Source organism: Schistocerca cancellata, chromosome 6, assembly GCF_023864275.1.
Source record: "Schistocerca cancellata isolate TAMUIC-IGC-003103 chromosome 6, iqSchCanc2.1, whole genome shotgun sequence".
Classification (NCBI taxonomy): domain Eukaryota; kingdom Metazoa; phylum Arthropoda; class Insecta; order Orthoptera; family Acrididae; genus Schistocerca; species Schistocerca cancellata.
In genome coordinates, this window is record NC_064631.1 from 4213969 (window position 1) to 4233315 (window position 19347).

General features: G+C 55.0%; 20 non-coding genes across 20 annotated transcripts; all 20 read right to left on the reverse strand.

The window, feature by feature from the left end:
* Positions 1–417: 417 nt before the first annotated feature.
* On the reverse strand, positions 418–536 carry LOC126089087 (5S ribosomal RNA). Its single transcript, XR_007520429.1, has one exon. It is a non-coding gene; the product is annotated as a 5S ribosomal RNA (ribosomal RNA).
* An 857-nt stretch (positions 537–1393) lies between these two features.
* LOC126089088 (5S ribosomal RNA) lies at positions 1394–1512 on the reverse strand. The gene has a single exon (XR_007520430.1). It is a non-coding gene; the product is annotated as a 5S ribosomal RNA (ribosomal RNA).
* An 841-nt stretch (positions 1513–2353) lies between these two features.
* LOC126089089 (5S ribosomal RNA) lies at positions 2354–2472 on the reverse strand. Its single transcript, XR_007520431.1, has one exon. It is a non-coding gene; the product is annotated as a 5S ribosomal RNA (ribosomal RNA).
* Positions 2473–3323: 851 nt separating this feature from the next.
* Positions 3324–3442, reverse strand: LOC126090214 (5S ribosomal RNA). Its single transcript, XR_007521074.1, has one exon. It is a non-coding gene; the product is annotated as a 5S ribosomal RNA (ribosomal RNA).
* Positions 3443–4290: 848 nt separating this feature from the next.
* LOC126090215 (5S ribosomal RNA) lies at positions 4291–4409 on the reverse strand. The gene has a single exon (XR_007521075.1). It is a non-coding gene; the product is annotated as a 5S ribosomal RNA (ribosomal RNA).
* An 838-nt stretch (positions 4410–5247) lies between these two features.
* Positions 5248–5366, reverse strand: LOC126090216 (5S ribosomal RNA). Its single transcript, XR_007521076.1, has one exon. It is a non-coding gene; the product is annotated as a 5S ribosomal RNA (ribosomal RNA).
* Positions 5367–6212: 846 nt separating this feature from the next.
* Positions 6213–6331, reverse strand: LOC126090217 (5S ribosomal RNA). Its single transcript, XR_007521077.1, has one exon. It is a non-coding gene; the product is annotated as a 5S ribosomal RNA (ribosomal RNA).
* An 847-nt stretch (positions 6332–7178) lies between these two features.
* LOC126090218 (5S ribosomal RNA) lies at positions 7179–7297 on the reverse strand. The gene has a single exon (XR_007521078.1). It is a non-coding gene; the product is annotated as a 5S ribosomal RNA (ribosomal RNA).
* An 846-nt stretch (positions 7298–8143) lies between these two features.
* On the reverse strand, positions 8144–8262 carry LOC126090219 (5S ribosomal RNA). The gene has a single exon (XR_007521079.1). It is a non-coding gene; the product is annotated as a 5S ribosomal RNA (ribosomal RNA).
* An 847-nt stretch (positions 8263–9109) lies between these two features.
* On the reverse strand, positions 9110–9228 carry LOC126089162 (5S ribosomal RNA). The gene has a single exon (XR_007520499.1). It is a non-coding gene; the product is annotated as a 5S ribosomal RNA (ribosomal RNA).
* An 840-nt stretch (positions 9229–10068) lies between these two features.
* Positions 10069–10187, reverse strand: LOC126089163 (5S ribosomal RNA). Its single transcript, XR_007520500.1, has one exon. It is a non-coding gene; the product is annotated as a 5S ribosomal RNA (ribosomal RNA).
* Positions 10188–11033: 846 nt separating this feature from the next.
* Positions 11034–11152, reverse strand: LOC126090221 (5S ribosomal RNA). Its single transcript, XR_007521081.1, has one exon. It is a non-coding gene; the product is annotated as a 5S ribosomal RNA (ribosomal RNA).
* Positions 11153–11999: 847 nt separating this feature from the next.
* On the reverse strand, positions 12000–12118 carry LOC126090222 (5S ribosomal RNA). The gene has a single exon (XR_007521082.1). It is a non-coding gene; the product is annotated as a 5S ribosomal RNA (ribosomal RNA).
* An 840-nt stretch (positions 12119–12958) lies between these two features.
* LOC126089164 (5S ribosomal RNA) lies at positions 12959–13077 on the reverse strand. The gene has a single exon (XR_007520501.1). It is a non-coding gene; the product is annotated as a 5S ribosomal RNA (ribosomal RNA).
* An 846-nt stretch (positions 13078–13923) lies between these two features.
* Positions 13924–14042, reverse strand: LOC126090224 (5S ribosomal RNA). The gene has a single exon (XR_007521083.1). It is a non-coding gene; the product is annotated as a 5S ribosomal RNA (ribosomal RNA).
* Positions 14043–14889: 847 nt separating this feature from the next.
* On the reverse strand, positions 14890–15008 carry LOC126090225 (5S ribosomal RNA). Its single transcript, XR_007521084.1, has one exon. It is a non-coding gene; the product is annotated as a 5S ribosomal RNA (ribosomal RNA).
* An 841-nt stretch (positions 15009–15849) lies between these two features.
* Positions 15850–15968, reverse strand: LOC126089165 (5S ribosomal RNA). The gene has a single exon (XR_007520502.1). It is a non-coding gene; the product is annotated as a 5S ribosomal RNA (ribosomal RNA).
* An 846-nt stretch (positions 15969–16814) lies between these two features.
* On the reverse strand, positions 16815–16933 carry LOC126090226 (5S ribosomal RNA). The gene has a single exon (XR_007521085.1). It is a non-coding gene; the product is annotated as a 5S ribosomal RNA (ribosomal RNA).
* Positions 16934–17779: 846 nt separating this feature from the next.
* Positions 17780–17898, reverse strand: LOC126090227 (5S ribosomal RNA). The gene has a single exon (XR_007521086.1). It is a non-coding gene; the product is annotated as a 5S ribosomal RNA (ribosomal RNA).
* Positions 17899–18740: 842 nt separating this feature from the next.
* Positions 18741–18859, reverse strand: LOC126090228 (5S ribosomal RNA). The gene has a single exon (XR_007521087.1). It is a non-coding gene; the product is annotated as a 5S ribosomal RNA (ribosomal RNA).
* Between the last annotated feature and the right edge of the window lie 488 nt (positions 18860–19347).

Genomic DNA, 19347 nt, shown 5'->3' on the forward strand with positions numbered 1-19347 from the left:
CCTATCCCTGTCCCTGTCCCCGTCCCGACTTGTCCCGACTTTGCTCGACTGCCGCTCGCTGCCGCTCGGGTCGTAGTCCATATGACAGCGCAAGCACGACAAACGTCTGCGGGACGAGACGAGACGAGACGACTAAGGAATAAATTCGTGGTTACAAATCAAATTTGGAACTCTACACTCCTACACAACAATAGGCGGTGACGTATTTCAGAAATCATCTGCCGATTCGTACTGTTTTGTCGTTTTCAAAGTCTTCTTGGCAAACTTGGTTAGCACATTATCCCTCAAACAGAGTTAATTACTGCATTTTCGTACCATTACAGTAGTTTAAAAGGCTTAAGGAAGCATCTTTGTCACAACAGAAAGGTAGTTTGAAAATTGGGCTGGCGACATAACAAAAAAAAAAAACAGGAAGGGAGCCAACAGCACCCGGGTTTCCCAGGCGGTCACCCATCCAAGTACTAGACGGGCCCGATGATGCTTAACTTCGGTGATCGGACGAGAACCGGTGTATTCATCATGGTATGGCCGTTGGCGCTCATCTAATGTAGGAGCACGGCAGAATTCTCGTTCGGCTTTTCTCCCAACACACAAAATGTTAGTTTTCGGCCGCATTTGACGAAAGCGCTTCCTTCCGCAACCGCCAGTTCCTCGAGGACGGCGCGGGAAGGCGCGCCCGGCGTCCCAGCAGAGTGACGGCCGAATTGGCGGGCGCACCGCCGCGTGTGTGAGACGCACTGCTGCTCGTTGCACCCCCTGTCATTCGCTGGGCGCGTGCAGCCTTTGACACAAGCGGAGGACGCATCTTGTCCCTGGTGTTCAGCGGAAGGCCTGTGCGGGGTGTGGCAGTGTCGTGCTGGAGGGCCCACTGGTAGCGATGTGGGCTTCCTCGCCTCGCCTCGCCTCGCCTCGCCTCGCCTCACACCAGGTGTCTGCGTAGTTTGCAGTGCATTCGCACCATTCCTGTCCCTGTCCCTGTCCCCGTCCCGACTTGTCCCGACTTTGCTCGACTGCCGCTCGCTGCCGCTCGGGTCGTGGTCCATATGACAGCGCAAGCACGACAAACGTCTGCGGGACGAGACGAGACGAGACGAGACGAGACGACTAAGGAATAAATTCGTGGTTACAAATCAAATTTGGAACTCTACACTCCTACACAACAATAGGCGGTGACGTATTTCAGAAATCATCTGCCGATTCGTACTGTTTTGTCGTTTTCAAAGTCTTCTTGGCAAACTTGGTTAGCACATTCTCCCTCAAACAGAGTTAATTACTGCATTTTCGTACCATTACAGTAGTTTAAAAGGCTTAAGGAAGCATCTTTGTCACAACAGAAAGGTAGTTTGAAAATTGGGCTGGCGACATAACAAAAAAAAAAAAAAAACAGGAAGGGAGCCAACAGCACCCGGGTTTCCCAGGCGGTCACCCATCCAAGTACTAGACGGGCCCGATGATGCTTAACTTCGGTGATCGGACGAGAACCGGTGTATTCATCATGGTATGGCCGTTGGCGCTCATCTAATGTAGGAGCACGGCAGAATTCGCATTCGGCTTTTCTCCCAACACACAAAATGTTAGTTTTCGGCCGCATTTGACGAAAGCGCTTCCTTCCGCAACCGCCAGTTCCTCGAGGACGGCGCGGGGAGGCGCGCCCGGCGTCCCAGCAGAGTGACGGCCGAATTGGCGGGCGCACCGCCGCGTGTGTGAGACGCACTGCTGCTCGTTGCACCCCCTGTCATTCGCTGGGCGCGTGCAGCCTTCGACACTAGCGGAGGACGCATCTTGTCCCTGGTGTTCAGCGGAGGGCCTGTGCGGGGTGTGGCAGTGTCGTGCTGGAGGGCCCACTGGTAGCGATGTGGGCTTCCTCGCCTCGCCTCGCCTCGCCTCGCCTCACACCAGGTGTCTGCGTAAGTTTGCAGTGCATTCGCACCATTCCTATCCCTGTCCCTGTCCCCGTCCCGACTTGTCCCGACTTTGCTCGACTGCCGCTCGCTGCCGCTCGGGTCGTAGTCCATATGACAGCGCAAGCACGACAAACGTCTGCGGGACGAGACGAGACGAGACGACTAAGGAATAAATTCGTGGTTACAAATCAAATTTGGAACTCTACACTCCTACACAACAATAGGCGGTGACGTATTTCAGAAATCATCTGCCGATTCGTACTGTTTTGTCGTTTTCAAAGTCTTCTTGGCAAACTTGGTTAGCACATTCTCCCTCAAACAGAGTTAATTACTGCATTTTCGTACCATTACAGTAGTTTAAAAGGCTTAAGGAAGCATCTTTGTCACAACAGAAAGGTAGTTTGAAAATTGGGCTGGCGACATAACAAAAAAAAAAAAAACAGGAAGGGAGCCAACAGCACCCGGGTTTCCCAGGCGGTCACCCATCCAAGTACTAGACGGGCCCGATGATGCTTAACTTCGGTGATCGGACGAGAACCGGTGTATTCATCATGGTATGGCCGTTGGCGCTCATCTAATGTAGGAGCACGGCAGAATTCGCGTTCGGCTTTTCTCCCAACACACAAAATGTTAGTTTTCGGCCGCATTTGACGAAAGCGCTTCCTTCCGCAACCGCCAGTTCCTCGAGGACGGCGCGGGGAGGCGCGCCCGGCGTCCCAGCAGAGTGACGGCCGAATTGGCGGGCGCACCGCCGCGTGTGTGAGACGCACTGCTGCTCGTTGCACCCCCTGTCATTCGCTGGGCGCGTGCAGCCTTCGACACTAGCGGAGGACGCATCTTGTCCCTGGTGTTCAGCGGAAGGCCTGTGCGGGGTGTGGCAGTGTCGTGCTGGAGGGCCCACTGGTAGCGATGTGGGCTTCCTCGCCTCGCCTCGCCACGCCTCGCCTCGCCTCACACCAGGTGTCTGCGTAGTTTGCAATGCATTCGCACCATTCCTATACCTGTCCCTGTCCCCGTCCCGACTTGTCCCGACTTTGCTCGACTGCCGCTCGCTGCCGCTGGGGTCGTGGTCCATATGACAGCGCAAGCACGACAAACTTCTGCGGGACGAGACGAGACGAGACGAGTCGAGACGACTAAGGAATAAATTCGTTTTTACAAATCAAATTTGGAACTCTACACTCCTACACAACAATAGGCGGTGACGTATTTCAGAAATCACCTGCCGATTCGTACTGTTTTGTCGTTTTCAAAGTCTTCTTGGCAAACTTGGTTAGCACATTCTCCCTCAAACTGAGTTAATTACTGCATTTTCGTACCATTACAGTAGTTTAAAAGGCTTAAGGAAGCATCCTTGTCACAACAGAAAGGTAGTTTGAAAATTGGGCTGGCGACATAACAAAAAAAAAACAGGAACGGAGCCAACAGCACCCGGGTTTCCCAGGCGGTCACCCATCCAAGTACTAGCCGGGCCCGATGATGCTTAACTTCGGTGATCGGACGAGAACCGGTGTATTCATCATGGTATGGCCGTTGGCGCTCATCTAATGTAGGAGCACGGCAGAATTCGCGTTCGGCTTTTCTCCCAACACACAAAATGTTAGTTTTCGGCCGCATTTTACGAAAGCGCTTCCTTCCGCAACCGCCAGTTCCTCGAGGACGGCGCGGGGAGGCGCGCCCGACGTCCCAGCAGAGTGACGGCCGAATTGGCGGGCGCACCGCCGCGTGTGTGAGACGCACTGCTGCTCGTTGCACCCCCTGTCATTCGCTGGGCGCGTGCAGCCTTCGACACTAGCGGAGGACGCATCTTGTCCCTGGTGTTCAGCGGAGGGCCTGTGCGGGGTGTGGCAGTGTCGTGCTGGAGGGCCCACTGGTAGCGATGTGGGCTTCCTCGCCTCGCCTCGCCTCGCCTCGCCTCGCCTCACACCAGGTGTCTGCGTAGTTTGCAGTGCATTCGCACCATTCCTATCCCTGTCCCTGTCCCCGTCACGACTTGTCCCGACTTTGCTCGACTGCCGCTCGCTGCCGCTCGGGTCGTGGTCCATATGACAGCGCAAGCACGACAAACGTCTGCGGGACGAGACGAGACGAGACGAGACGACTAAGGAATAAGTTCGTGGTTACAAATCAAATTTGGAACTCAACACACCTACACAACAATAGCCGGTGACGTATTTCAGAAATCACCTGCCGATTCGTAGTGTTTTGTCGTTTTCAAAGTCTTCTTGGCAAACTTGGTTAGCACATTCTCCCTCAAACTGAGTTAATTACTGCATTTTCGTTCCATTACAGTAGTTTAAAAGGCTTAAGGAAGCATCTTTGTCACAACAGAAAGGTAGTTTGAAAATTGGGCTGGCGACATAACAAAAAAAAAAAACAGTAAGGGAGCCAACAGCACCCGGGTTTCCCAGGCGGTCACCCATCCAAGTACTAGCCGGGCCCGATGATGCTTAACTTCGGTGATCGGACGAGAACCGGTGTATTCATCATGGTATGGCCGTTGGCGCTCATCTAATGTAGGAGCACGGCAGAATTCGCGTTCGGCTTTTCTCCCAACACACAAAATGTTAGTTTTCGGCCGCATTTGACGAAAGCGCTTCCTTCCGCAACCGCCAGTTCCTCGAGGACGGCGCGGGGAGGCGCGCCCGGCGTCCCAGCAGAGTGACGGCCGAATTGGCGGGCGCACCGCCGCGTGTGTGAGACGCACTGCTGCTCGTTGCACCCCCTGTCATTCGCTGGGCGCGTGCAGCCTTCGACACTAGCGGAGGACGCATCTTGTCCCTGGTGTTCAGCGGAGGGCCTGTGCGGGGTGTGGCAGTGTCGTGCTGGAGGGCCCACTGGTAGCGATGTGGGCTTCCTCGCCTCGCCTCGCCTCGCCTCGCCTCACACCAGGTGTCTGCGTAAGTTTGCAGTGCATTCGCACCATTCCTATCCCTGTCCCTGTCCCCGTCCCGACTTGTCCCGACTTTGCTCGACTGCCGCTCGCTGCCGCTCGGGTCGTAGTCCATATGACAGCGCAAGCACGACAAACGTCTGCGGGACGAGACGAGACGAGACGACTAAGGAATAAATTCGTGGTTACAAATCAAATTTGGAACTCTACACTCCTACACAACAATAGGCGGTGACGTATTTCAGAAATCACCTGCCGATTCGTACTGTTTTGTCGTTTTCAAAGTCTTTTTGGCAAACTTGGTTAGCACATTCTCCCTCAAACTGAGTTAATTACTGCATTTTCGTACCATTACAGTAGTTTAAAAGGCTTAAGGAAGCATCTTTGACACAACAGAAAGGTAGTTTGAAAATTGGGCTGGCGACATAACAAAAAAAAAAACAGTAAGGGAGCCAACAGCACCCGGGTTTCCCAGGCGGTCACCCATCCAAGTACTAGCCGGGCCCGATGATGCTTAACTTCGGTGATCGGACGAGAACCGGTGTATTCATCATGGTATGGCCGTTGGCGCTCATCTAATGTAGGAGCACGGCAGAATTCGCGTTCGGCTTTTCTCCCAACACACAAAATGTTAGTTTTCGGCCGCATTTGACGAAAGCGCTTCCTTCCGCAACCGCCAGTTCCTCGAGGACGGCGCGGGGAGGCGCGCCCGGCGTCCCAGCAGAGTGACGGCCGAATTGGCGGGCGCACCGCCGCGTGTGTGAGACGCACTGCTGCTCGTTGCACCCCCTGTCATTCGCTGGGCGCGTGCAGCCTTCGACACTAGCGGAGGACGCATCTTGTCCCTGGTGTTCAGCGGAGGGCCTGTGCGGGGTGTGGCAGTGTCGTGCTGGAGGGCCCACTGGTAGCGATGTGGGCTTCCTCGCCTCGCCTCGCCTCGCCTCGCCTCGCCTCACACCAGGTGTCTGCGTAGTTTGCAGTGCATTCGCACCATTCCTATCCCTGTCCCTGTCCCCGTCCCGACTTGTCCCGACTTTGCTCGACTGCCGCTCGCTGCCGCTAGGGTCGTGGTCCATATGACAGCGCAAGCACGACAAACGTCTGCGGGACGAGACGAGACGAGACGAGACGACTAAGGAATAAGTTCGTGGTTACAAATCAAATTTGGAACTCAACACACCTACACAACAATAGGCGGTGACGTATTTCAGAAATCACCTGCCGATTCGTAGTGTTTTGTCGTTTTCAAAGTCTTCTTGGCAAACTTGGTTAGCACATTCTCCCTCAAACTGAGTTAATTACTGCATTTTCGTACCATTACAGTAGTTTAAAAGGCTTAAGGAAGCATCTTTGTCACAACAGAAAGGTAGTTTGAAAATTGGGCTGGCGACATAACAAAAAAAAAACAGTAAGGGAGCCAACAGCACCCGGGTTTCCCAGGCGGTCACCCATCCAAGTACTAGCCGGGCCCGATGATGCTTAACTTCGGTGATCGGACGAGAACCGGTGTATTCATCATGGTATGGCCGTTGGCGCTCATCTAATGTAGGAGCACGGCAGAATTCGCATTCGGCTTTTCTCCCAACACACAAAATGTTAGTTTTCGGCCGCATTTGACGAAAGCGCTTCCTTCCGCAACCGCCAGTTCCTCGAGGACGGCGCGGGGAGGCGCGCCCGGCGTCCCAGCAGAGTGACGGCCGAATTGGCGGGCGCACCGCCGCGTGTGTGAGACGCACTGCTGCTCGTTGCACCCCCTGTCATTCGCTGGGCGCGTGCAGCCTTCGACACTAGCGGAGGACGCATCTTGTCCCTGGTGTTCAGCGGAGGGCCTGTGCGGGGTGTGGCAGTGTCGTGCTGGAGGGCCCACTGGTAGCGATGTGGGCTTCCTCGCCTCGCCTCGCCTCGCCTCGCCTCGCCTCACACCAGGTGTCTGCGTAGTTTGCAGTGCATTCGCACCATTCCTATCCCTGTCCCTGTCCCCGTCCCGACTTGTCCCGACTTTGCTCGACTGCCGCTCGCTGCCGCTCGGGTCGTGGTCCATATGACAGCGCAAGCACGACAAACGTCTGCGGGACGAGACGAGACGAGACGAGACGACTAAGGAATAAGTTCGTGGTTACAAATCAAATTTGGAACTCAACACACCTACACAACAATAGGCGGTGACGTATTTCAGAAATCACCTGCCGATTCGTAGTGTTTTGTCGTTTTCAAAGTCTTCTTGGCAAACTTGGTTAGCACATTCTCCCTCAAACTGAGTTAATTACTGCATTTTCGTTCCATTACAGTAGTTTAAAAGGCTTAAGGAAGCATCTTTGTCACAACAGAAAGGTAGTTTGAAAATTGGGCTGGCGACATAACAAAAAAAAAAACAGTAAGGGAGCCAACAGCACCCGGGTTTCCCAGGCGGTCACCCATCCAAGTACTAGCCGGGCCCGATGATGCTTAACTTCGGTGATCGGACGAGAACCGGTGTATTCATCATGGTATGGCCGTTGGCGCTCATCTAATGTAGGAGCACGGCAGAATTCGCGTTCGGCTTTTCTCCCAACACACAAAATGTTAGTTTTCGGCCGCATTTGACGAAAGCGCTTCCTTCCGCAACCGCCAGTTCCTCGAGGACGGCGCGGGGAGGCGCGCCCGGCGTCCCAGCAGAGTGACGGCCGAATTGGCGGGCGCACCGCCGCGTGTGTGAGACGCACTGCTGCTCGTTGCACCCCCTGTCATTCGCTGGGCGCGTGCAGCCTTCGACACTAGCGGAGGACGCATCTTGTCCCTGGTGTTCAGCGGAGGGCCTGTGCGGGGTGTGGCAGTGTCGTGCTGGAGGGCCCACTGGTAGCGATGTGGGCTTCCTCGCCTCGCCTCGCCTCGCCTCGCCTCGCCTCACACCAGGTGTCTGCGTAGTTTGCAGTGCATTCGCACCATTCCTATCCCTGTCCCTGTCCCCGTCCCGACTTGTCCCGACTTTGCTCGACTGCCGCTCGCTGCCGCTCGGGTCGTGGTCCATATGACAGCGCAAGCACGACAAACGTCTGCGGGACGAGACGAGACGAGACGAGACGACTAAGGAATAAGTTCGTGGTTACAAATCAAATTTGGAACTCAACACACCTACACAACAATAGGCGGTGACGTATTTCAGAAATCACCTGCCGATTCGTAGTGTTTTGTCGTTTTCAAAGTCTTCTTGGCAAACTTGGTTAGCACATTCTCCCTCAAACTGAGTTAATTACTGCATTTTCGTTCCATTACAGTAGTTTAAAAGGCTTAAGGAAGCATCTTTGTCACAACAGAAAGGTAGTTTGAAAATTGGGCTGGCGACATAACAAAAAAAAAACAGTAAGGGAGCCAACAGCACCCGGGTTTCCCAGGCGGTCACCCATCCAAGTACTAGCCGGGCCCGATGATGCTTAACTTCGGTGATCGGACGAGAACCGGTGTATTCATCATGGTATGGCCGTTGGCGCTCATCTAATGTAGGAGCACGGCAGAATTCGCGTTCGGCTTTTCTCCCAACACACAAAATGTTAGTTTTCGGCCGCATTTGACGAAAGCGCTTCCTTCCGCAACCGCCAGTTCCTCGAGGACGGCGCGGGGAGGCGCGCCCGGCGTCCCAGCAGAGTGACGGCCGAATTGGCGGGCGCACCGCCGCGTGTGTGAGACGCACTGCTGCTCGTTGCACCCCCTGTCATTCGCTGGGCGCGTGCAGCCTTCGACACTAGCGGAGGACGCATCTTGTCCCTGGTGTTCAGCGGAGGGCCTGTGCGGGGTGTGGCAGTGTCGTGCTGGAGGGCCCACTGGTAGCGATGTGGGCTTCCTCGCCTCGCCTCGCCTCGCCTCGCCTCACACCAGGTGTCTGCGTAAGTTTGCAGTGCATTCGCACCATTCCTATCCCTGTCCCTGTCCCCGTCCCGACTTGTCCCGACTTTGCTCGACTGCCGCTCGCTGCCGCTCGGGTCGTAGTCCATATGACAGCGCAAGCACGACAAACGTCTGCGGGACGAGACGAGACGAGACGAGACGACTAAGGAATAAATTCGTGGTTACAAATCAAATTTGGAACTCTACACTCCTACACAACAATAGGCGGTGACGTATTTCAGAAATCACCTGCCGATTCGTATTGTTTTGTCGTTTTCAAAGTCTTTTTGGCAAACTTGGTTAGCACATTCTCCCTCAAACTGAGTTAATTACTGCATTTTCGTACCATTACAGTAGTTTAAAAGGCTTAAGGAAGCATCTTTGTCTCAACAGAAAGGTAGTTTGAAATTTGGGATGGCGACATAACAAAAAAAAAAAAAAACAGGAAGGGAGCCGACAGCACCCGGGTTTCCCAGGCGGTCACCCATCCAAGTACTAGCCGGGCCCGATGATGCTTAACTTCGGTGATCGGACGAGAACCGGTGTATTCATCATGGTATGGCCGTTGGCGCTCATCTAATGTAGGAGCACGGCAGAATTCGCGTTCGGCTTTTCTCCCAACACACAAAATGTTAGTTTTCGGCCGCATTTGACGAAAGCGCTTCCTTCCGCAACCGCCAGTTCCTCGAGGACGGCGCGGGGAGGCGCGCCCGGCGTCCCAGCAGAGTGACGGCCGAATTGGCGGGCGCACCGCCGCGTGTGTGAGACGCACTGCTGCTCGTTGCACCCCCTGTCATTCGCTGGGCGCGTGCAGCCTTCGACACTAGCGGAGGACGCATCTTGTCCCTGGTGTTCAGCGGAGGGCCTGTGCGGGGTGTGGCAGTGTCGTGCTGGAGGGCCCACTGGTAGCGATGTGGGCTTCCTCGCCTCGCCTCGCCTCGCCTCGCCTCACACCAGGTGTCTGCGTAAGTTTGCAGTGCATTCGCACCATTCCTATCCCTGTCCCTGTCCCCGTCCCGACTTGTCCCGACTTTGCTCGACTGCCGCTCGCTGCCGCTCGGGTCGTAGTCCATATGACAGCGCAAGCACGACAAACGTCTGCGGGACGAGACGAGACGAGACGACTAAGGAATAAATTCGTGGTTACAAATCAAATTTGGAACTCTACACTCCTACACAACAATAGGCGGTGACGTATTTCAGAAATCACCTGCCGATTCGTATTGTTTTGTCGTTTTCAAAGTCTTTTTGGCAAACTTGGTTAGCACATTCTCCCTCAAACTGAGTTAATTACTGCATTTTCGTACCATTACAGTAGTTTAAAAGGCTTAAGGAAGCATCTTTGTCACAACAGAAAGGTAGTTTGAAATTTGGGATGGCGACATAACAAAAAAAAAAAAACAGGAAGGGAGCCGACAGCACCCGGGTTTCCCAGGCGGTCACCCATCCAAGTACTAGCCGGGCCCGATGATGCTTAACTTCGGTGATCGGACGAGAACCGGTGTATTCATCATGGTATGGCCGTTGGCGCTCATCTAATGTAGGAGCACGGCAGAATTCGCGTTCGGCTTTTCTCCCAACACACAAAATGTTAGTTTTCGGCCGCATTTGACGAAAGCGCTTCCTTCCGCAACCGCCAGTTCCTCGAGGACGGCGCGGGGAGGCGCGCCCAGCGTCCCAGCAGAGTGACGGCCGAATTGGCGGGCGCACCGCCGCGTGTGTGAGACGCACTGCTGCTCGTTGCACCCCCTGTCATTCGCTGGGCGCGTGCAGCCTTCGACACTAGCGGAGGACGCATCTTGTCCCTGGTGTTCAGCGGAGGGCCTGTGCGGGGTGTGGCAGTGTCGTGCTGGAGGGCCCACTGGTAGCGATGTGGGCTTCCTCGCCTCGCCTCGCCTCGCCTCGCCTCGCCTCACACCAGGTGTCTGCGTAGTTTGCAGTGCATTCGCACCATTCCTATCCCAGTCCCTGTCCCCGTCCCGACTTGTCCCGACTTTGCTCGACTGCCGCTCGCTGCCGCTCGGGTCGTGGTCCATATGACAGCGCAAGCACGACAAACGTCTGCGGGACGAGACGAGACGAGACGAGACGACTAAGGAATAAGTTCGTGGTTACAAATCAAATTTGGAACTCAACACACCTACACAACAATAGGCGGTGACGTATTTCAGAAATCACCTGCCGATTCGTAGTGTTTTGTCGTTTTCAAAGTCTTCTTGGCAAACTTGGTTAGCACATTCTCCCTCAAACTGAGTTAATTACTGCATTTTCGTTCCATTACAGTAGTTTAAAAGGCTTAAGGAAGCATCTTTGTCACAACAGAAAGGTAGTTTGAAAATTGGGCTGGCGACATAACAAAAAAAAAACAGTAAGGGAGCCAACAGCACCCGGGTTTCCCAGGCGGTCACCCATCCAAGTACTAGCCGGGCCCGATGATGCTTAACTTCGGTGATCGGACGAGAACCGGTGTATTCATCATGGTATGGCCGTTGGCGCTCATCTAATGTAGGAGCACGGCAGAATTCGCGTTCGGCTTTTCTCCCAACACACAAAATGTTAGTTTTCGGCCGCATTTGACGAAAGCGCTTCCTTCCGCAACCGCCAGTTCCTCGAGGACGGCGCGGGGAGGCGCGCCCGGCGTCCCAGCAGAGTGACGGCCGAATTGGCGGGCGCACCGCCGCGTGTGTGAGACGCACTGCTGCTCGTTGCACCCCCTGTCATTCGCTGGGCGCGTGCAGCCTTCGACACTAGCGGAGGACGCATCTTGTCCCTGGTGTTCAGCGGAGGGCCTGTGCGGGGTGTGGCAGTGTCGTGCTGGAGGGCCCACTGGTAGCGATGTGGGCTTCCTCGCCTCGCCTCGCCTCGCCTCGCCTCGCCTCACACCAGGTGTCTGCGTAGTTTGCAGTGCATTCGCACCATTCCTATCCCTGTCCCTGTCCCCGTCCCGACTTGTCCCGACTTTGCTCGACTGCCGCTCGCTGCCGCTCGGGTCGTGGTCCATATGACAGCGCAAGCACGACAAACGTCTGCGGGACGAGACGAGACGAGACGAGACGACTAAGGAATAAGTTCGTGGTTACAAATCAAATTTGGAACTCAACACACCTACACAACAATAGGCGGTGACGTATTTCAGAAATCACCTGCCGATTCGTAGTGTTTTGTCGTTTTCAAAGTCTTCTTGGCAAACTTGGTTAGCACATTCTCCCTCAAACTGAGTTAATTACTGCATTTTCGTTCCATTACAGTAGTTTAAAAGGCTTAAGGAAGCATCTTTGTCACAACAGAAAGGTAGTTTGAAAATTGGGCTGGCGACATAACAAAAAAAAAAACAGTAAGGGAGCCAACAGCACCCGGGTTTCCCAGGCGGTCACCCATCCAAGTACTAGCCGGGCCCGATGATGCTTAACTTCGGTGATCGGACGAGAACCGGTGTATTCATCATGGTATGGCCGTTGGCGCTCATCTAATGTAGGAGCACGGCAGAATTCGCGTTCGGCTTTTCTCCCAACACACAAAATGTTAGTTTTCGGCCGCATTTGACGAAAGCGCTTCCTTCCGCAACCGCCAGTTCCTCGAGGACGGCGCGGGGAGGCGCGCCCGGCGTCCCAGCAGAGTGACGGCCGAATTGGCGGGCGCACCGCCGCATGTGTGAGACGCACTGCTGCTCGTTGCACCCCCTGTCATTCGCTGGGCGCGTGCAGCCTTCGACACTAGCGGAGGACGCATCTTGTCCCTGGTGTTCAGCGGAGGGCCTGTGCGGGGTGTGGCAGTGTCGTGCTGGAGGGCCCACTGGTAGCGATGTGGGCTTCCTCGCCTCGCCTCGCCTCGCCTCGCCTCACACCAGGTGTCTGCGTAAGTTTGCAGTGCATTCGCACCATTCCTATCCCTGTCCCTGTCCCCGTCCCGACTTGTCCCGACTTTGCTCGACTGCCGCTCGCTGCCGCTCGGGTCGTAGTCCATATGACAGCGCAAGCACGACAAACGTCTGCGGGACGAGACGAGACGAGACGACTAAGGAATAAATTCGTGGTTACAAATCAAATTTGGAACTCTACACTCCTACACAACAATAGGCGGTGACGTATTTCAGAAATCACCTGCCGATTCGTAGTGTTTTGTCGTTTTCAAAGTCTTTTTGGCAAACTTGGTTAGCACATTCTCCCTCAAACTGAGTTAATTACTGCATTTTCGTACCATTACAGTAGTTTAAAAGGCTTAAGGAAGCATCTTTGTCACAACAGAAAGGTAGTTTGAAATTTGGGATGGCGACATAACAAAAAAAAAAAAACAGGAAGGGAGCCGACAGCACCCGGGTTTCCCAGGCGGTCACCCATCCAAGTACTAGCCGGGCCCGATGATGCTTAACTTCGGTGATCGGACGAGAACCGGTGTATTCATCATGGTATGGCCGTTGGCGCTCATCTAATGTAGGAGCACGGCAGAATTCGCGTTCGGCTTTTCTCCCAACACACAAAATGTTAGTTTTCGGCCGCATTTGACGAAAGCGCTTCCTTCCGCAACCGCCAGTTCCTCGAGGACGGCGCGGGGAGGCGCGCCCAGCGTCCCAGCAGAGTGACGGCCGAATTGGCGGGCGCACCGCCGCGTGTGTGAGACGCACTGCTGCTCGTTGCACCCCCTGTCATTCGCTGGGCGCGTGCAGCCTTCGACACTAGCGGAGGACGCATCTTGTCCCTGGTGTTCAGCGGAGGGCCTGTGCGGGGTGTGGCAGTGTCGTGCTGGAGGGCCCACTGGTAGCGATGTGGGCTTCCTCGCCTCGCCTCGCCTCGCCTCGCCTCGCCTCACACCAGGTGTCTGCGTAGTTTGCAGTGCATTCGCACCATTCCTATCCCAGTCCCTGTCCCCGTCCCGACTTGTCCCGACTTTGCTCGACTGCCGCTCGCTGCCGCTCGGGTCGTGGTCCATATGACAGCGCAAGCACGACAAACGTCTGCGGGACGAGACGAGACGAGACGAGACGACTAAGGAATAAGTTCGTGGTTACAAATCAAATTTGGAACTCAACACACCTACACAACAATAGGCGGTGACGTATTTCAGAAATCACCTGCCGATTCGTAGTGTTTTGTCGTTTTCAAAGTCTTCTTGGCAAACTTGGTTAGCACATTCTCCCTCAAACTGAGTTAATTACTGCATTTTCGTTCCATTACAGTAGTTTAAAAGGCTTAAGGAAGCATCTTTGTCACAACAGAAAGGTAGTTTGAAAATTGGGCTGGCGACATAACAAAAAAAAAACAGTAAGGGAGCCAACAGCACCCGGGTTTCCCAGGCGGTCACCCATCCAAGTACTAGCCGGGCCCGATGATGCTTAACTTCGGTGATCGGACGAGAACCGGTGTATTCATCATGGTATGGCCGTTGGCGCTCATCTAATGTAGGAGCACGGCAGAATTCGCGTTCGGCTTTTCTCCCAACACACAAAATGTTAGTTTTCGGCCGCATTTGACGAAAGCGCTTCCTTCCGCAACCGCCAGTTCCTCGAGGACGGCGCGGGGAGGCGCGCCCGGCGTCCCAGCAGAGTGACGGCCGAATTGGCGGGCGCACCGCCGCGTGTGTGAGACGCACTGCTGCTCGTTGCACCCCCTGTCATTCGCTGGGCGCGTGCAGCCTTCGACACTAGCGGAGGACGCATCTTGTCCCTGGTGTTCAGCGGAGGGCCTGTGCGGGGTGTGGCAGTGTCGTGCTGGAGGGCCCACTGGTAGCGATGTGGGCTTCCTCGCCTCGCCTCGCCTCGCCTCGCCTCGCCTCACACCAGGTGTCTGCGTAGTTTGCAGTGCATTCGCACCATTCCTATCCCTGTCCCTGTCCCCGTCCCGACTTGTCCCGACTTTGCTCGACTGCCGCTCGCTGCCGCTCGGGTCGTGGTCCATATGACAGCGCAAGCACGACAAACGTCTGCGGGACGAGACGAGACGAGACGAGACGACTAAGGAATAAGTTCGTGGTTACAAATCAAATTTGGAACTCAACACACCTACACAACAATAGGCGGTGACGTATTTCAGAAATCACCTGCCGATTCGTAGTGTTTTGTCGTTTTCAAAGTCTTCTTGGCAAACTTGGTTAGCACATTCTCCCTCAAACTGAGTTAATTACTGCATTTTCGTTCCATTACAGTAGTTTAAAAGGCTTAAGGAAGCATCTTTGTCACAACAGAAAGGTAGTTTGAAAATTGGGCTGGCGACATAACAAAAAAAAAAACAGTAAGGGAGCCAACAGCACCCGGGTTTCCCAGGCGGTCACCCATCCAAGTACTAGCCGGGCCCGATGATGCTTAACTTCGGTGATCGGACGAGAACCGGTGTATTCATCATGGTATGGCCGTTGGCGCTCATCTAATGTAGGAGCACGGCAGAATTCGCGTTCGGCTTTTCTCCCAACACACAAAATGTTAGTTTTCGGCCGCATTTGACGAAAGCGCTTCCTTCCGCAACCGCCAGTTCCTCGAGGACGGCGCGGGGAGGCGCGCCCGGCGTCCCAGCAGAGTGACGGCCGAATTGGCGGGCGCACCGCCGCATGTGTGAGACGCACTGCTGCTCGTTGCACCCCCTGTCATTCGCTGGGCGCGTGCAGCCTTCGACACTAGCGGAGGACGCATCTTGTCCCTGGTGTTCAGCGGAGGGCCTGTGCGGGGTGTGGCAGTGTCGTGCTGGAGGGCCCACTGGTAGCGATGTGGGCTTCCTCGCCTCGCCTCGCCTCGCCTCGCCTCACACCAGGTGTCTGCGTAAGTTTGCAGTGCATTCGCACCATTCCTATCCCTGTCCCTGTCCCCGTCCCGACTTGTCCCGACTTTGCTCGACTGCCGCTCGCTGCCGCTCGGGTCGTAGTCCATATGACAGCGCAAGCACGACAAACGTCTGCGGGACGAGACGAGACGAGACGACTAAGGAATAAATTCGTGGTTACAAATCAAATTTGGAACTCTACACTCCTACACAACAATAGGCGGTGACGTATTTCAGAAATCACCTGCCGATTCGTAGTGTTTTGTCGTTTTCAAAGTCTTTTTGGCAAACTTGGTTAGCACATTCTCCCTCAAACTGAGTTAATTACTGCATTTTCGTACCATTACAGTAGTTTAAAAGGCTTAAGGAAGCATCTTTGTCACAACAGAAAGGTAGTTTGAAATTTGGGATGGCGACATAACAAAAAAAAAAAAAACAGGAAGGGAGCCGACAGCACCCGGGTTTCCCAGGCGGTCACCCATCCAAGTACTAGCCGGGCCCGATGATGCTTAACTTCGGTGATCGGACGAGAACCGGTGTATTCATCATGGTATGGCCGTTGGCGCTCATCTACTGTAGGAGCACGGCAGAATTCGCGTTCGGCTTTTCTCCCAACACACAAAATGTTAGTTTTCGGCCGCTTTTGACGAAAGCGCTTCCTTCCGCAACCGCCAGTTCCTCGAGGACGGCGCGGGGAGGCGCGCCCGGCGTCCCAGCAGAGTGACGGCCGAATTGGCGGGCGCACCGCCGCGTGTGTGAGACGCACTGCTGCTCGTTGCACCCCCTGTCATTCGCTGGGCGCGTGCAGCCTTCGACACTAGCGGAGGACGCATCTTGTCCCTGGTGTTCAGCGGAGGGCCTGTGCGGGGTGTGGCAGTGTCGTGCTGGAGGGCCCACTGGTAGCGATGTGGGCTTCCTCGCCTCGCCTCGCCTCGCCTCGCCTCGCCTCACACCAGGTGTCTGCGTAGTTTGCAGTGCATTCGCACCATTCCTATCCCTGTCCCTGTCCCCGTCCCGACTTGTCCCGACTTTGCTCGACTGCCGCTCGCTGCCGCTCGGGTCGTGGTCCATATGACAGCGCAAGCACGACAAACGTCTGCGGGACGAGACGAGACGAGACGAGACGACTAAGGAATAAGTTCGTGGTCACAAATCAAATTTGGAACTCAACACACCTACACAACAATAGGCGGTGACGTATTTCAGAAATCACCTGCCGATTCGTAGTGTTTTGTCGTTTTCAAAGTCTTCTTGGCAAACTTGGTTAGCACATTCTCCCTCAAACTGAGTTAATTACTGCATTTTCGTTCCATTACAGTAGTTTAAAAGGCTTAAGGAAGCATCTTTGTCACAACAGAAAGGTAGTTTGAAAATTGGGCTGGCGACATAACAAAAAAAAAACAGTAAGGGAGCCAACAGCACCCGGGTTTCCCAGGCGGTCACCCATCCAAGTACTAGCCGGGCCCGATGATGCTTAACTTCGGTGATCGGACGAGAACCGGTGTATTCATCATGGTATGGCCGTTGGCGCTCATCTAATGTAGGAGCACGGCAGAATTCGCGTTCGGCTTTTCTCCCAACACACAAAATGTTAGTTTTCGGCCGCATTTGACGAAAGCGCTTCCTTCCGCAACCGCCAGTTCCTCGAGGACGGCGCGGGGAGGCGCGCCCGGCGTCCCAGCAGAGTGACGGCCGAATTGGCGGGCGCACCGCCGCGTGTGTGAGACGCACTGCTGCTCGTTGCACCCCCTGTCATTCGCTGGGCGCGTGCAGCCTTCGACACTAGCGGAGGACGCATCTTGTCCCTGGTGTTCAGCGGAGGGCCTGTGCGGGGTGTGGCAGTGTCGTGCTGGAGGGCCCACTGGTAGCGATGTGGGCTTCCTCGCCTCGCCTCGCCTCGCCTCGCCTCGCCTCACACCAGGTGTCTGCGTAGTTTGCAGTGCATTCGCACCATTCCTATCCCTGTCCCTGTCCCCGTCCCGACTTGTCCCGACTTTGCTCGACTGCCGCTCGCTGCCGCTCGGGTCGTGGTCCATATGACAGCGCAAGCACGACAAACGTCTGCGGGACGAGACGAGACGAGACGAGACGACTAAGGAATAAGTTCGTGGTTACAAATCAAATTTGGAACTCAACACACCTACACAACAATAGGCGGTGACGTATTTCAGAAATCACCTGCCGATTCGTAGTGTTTTGTCGTTTTCAAAGTCTTCTTGGCAAACTTGGTTAGCACATTCTCCCTCAAACTGAGTTAATTACTGCATTTTCGTTCCATTACAGTAGTTTAAAAGGCTTAAGGAAGCATCTTTGTCACAACAGAAAGGTAGTTTGAAAATTGGGCTGGCGACATAACAAAAAAAAAACAGTAAGGGAGCCAACAGCACCCGGGTTTCCCAGGCGGTCACCCATCCAAGTACTAGCCGGGCCCGATGATGCTTAACTTCGGTGATCGGACGAGAACCGGTGTATTCATCATGGTATGGCCGTTGGCGCTCATCTAATGTAGGAGCACGGCAGAATTCGCGTTCGGCTTTTCTCCCAACACACAAAATGTTAGTTTTCGGCCGCATTTGACGAAAGCGCTTCCTTCCGCAACCGCCAGTTCCTCGAGGACGGCGCGGGGAGGCGCGCCCGGCGTCCCAGCAGAGTGACGGCCGAATTGGCGGGCGCACCGCCGCGTGTGTGAGACGCACTGCTGCTCGTTGCACCCCCTGTCATTCGCTGGGCGCGTGCAGCCTTCGACACTAGCGGAGGACGCATCTTGTCCCTGGTGTTCAGCGGAGGGCCTGTGCGGGGTGTGGCAGTGTCGTGCTGGAGGGCCCACTGGTAGCGATGTGGGCTTCCTCGCCTCGCCTCGCCACGCCTCGCCTCACACCAGGTGTCTGCGTAAGTTTGCAGTGCATTCGCACCATTCCTATCCCTGTCCCTGTCCCCGTCCCGACTTGTCCCGACTTTGCTCGACTGCCGCTCGCTGCCGCTCGGGTCGTAGTCCATATGACAGCGCAAGCACGACAAACGTCTGCGGGACGAGACGAGACGAGACGACTAAGGAATAAATTCGTGGTTACAAATCAAATTTGGAACTCTACACTCCTACACAACAATAGGCGGTGACGTATTTCAGAAATCACCTGCCGATTCGTACTGTTTTGTCGTTTTCAAAGTCTTTTTGGCAAACTTGGTTAGCACATTCTCCCTCAAACTGAGTTAATTACTGCATTTTCGTACCATTACAGTAGTTTAAAAGGCTTAAGGAAGCATCTTTGTCACAACAGAAAGGTAGTTTGAAATTTGGGATGGCGACATAACAAAAAAAAAAAAAAACAGGAAGGGAGCCAACAGCACCCGGGTTTCCCAGGCGGTCACCCATCCAAGTACTAGCCGGGCCCGATGATGCTTAACTTCGGTGATCGGACGAGAACCGGTGTATTCATCATGGTATGGCCGTTGGCGCTCATCTAATGTAGGAGCACGGCAGAATTCGCGTTCGGCTTTTCTCCCAACACACAAAATGTTAGTTTTCGGCCGCATTTGACGAAAGCGCTTCCTTCCGCAACCGCCAGTTCCTCGAGGACGGCGCGGGGAGGCGCGCCCGGCGTCCCAGCAGAGTGACGGCCGAATTGGCGGGCGCACCGCCGCGTGTGTGAGACGCACTGCTGCTCGTTGCACCCCCTGTCATTCGCTGGGCGCGTGCAGCCTTCGACACTAGCGGAGGACGCATCTTGTCCCTGGTGTTCAGCGGAGGGCCTGTGCGGGGTGTGGCAGTGTCGTGCTGGAGGGCCCACTGGTAGCGATGTGGGCTTCCTCGCCTCGCCTCGCCTCGCCTCGCCTCGCCTCACACCAGGTGTCTGCGTAGTTTGCAGTGCATTCGCACCATTCCTATCCCTGTCCCTGTCCCCGTCCCGACTTGTCCCGACTTTGCTCGACTGCCGCTCGCTGC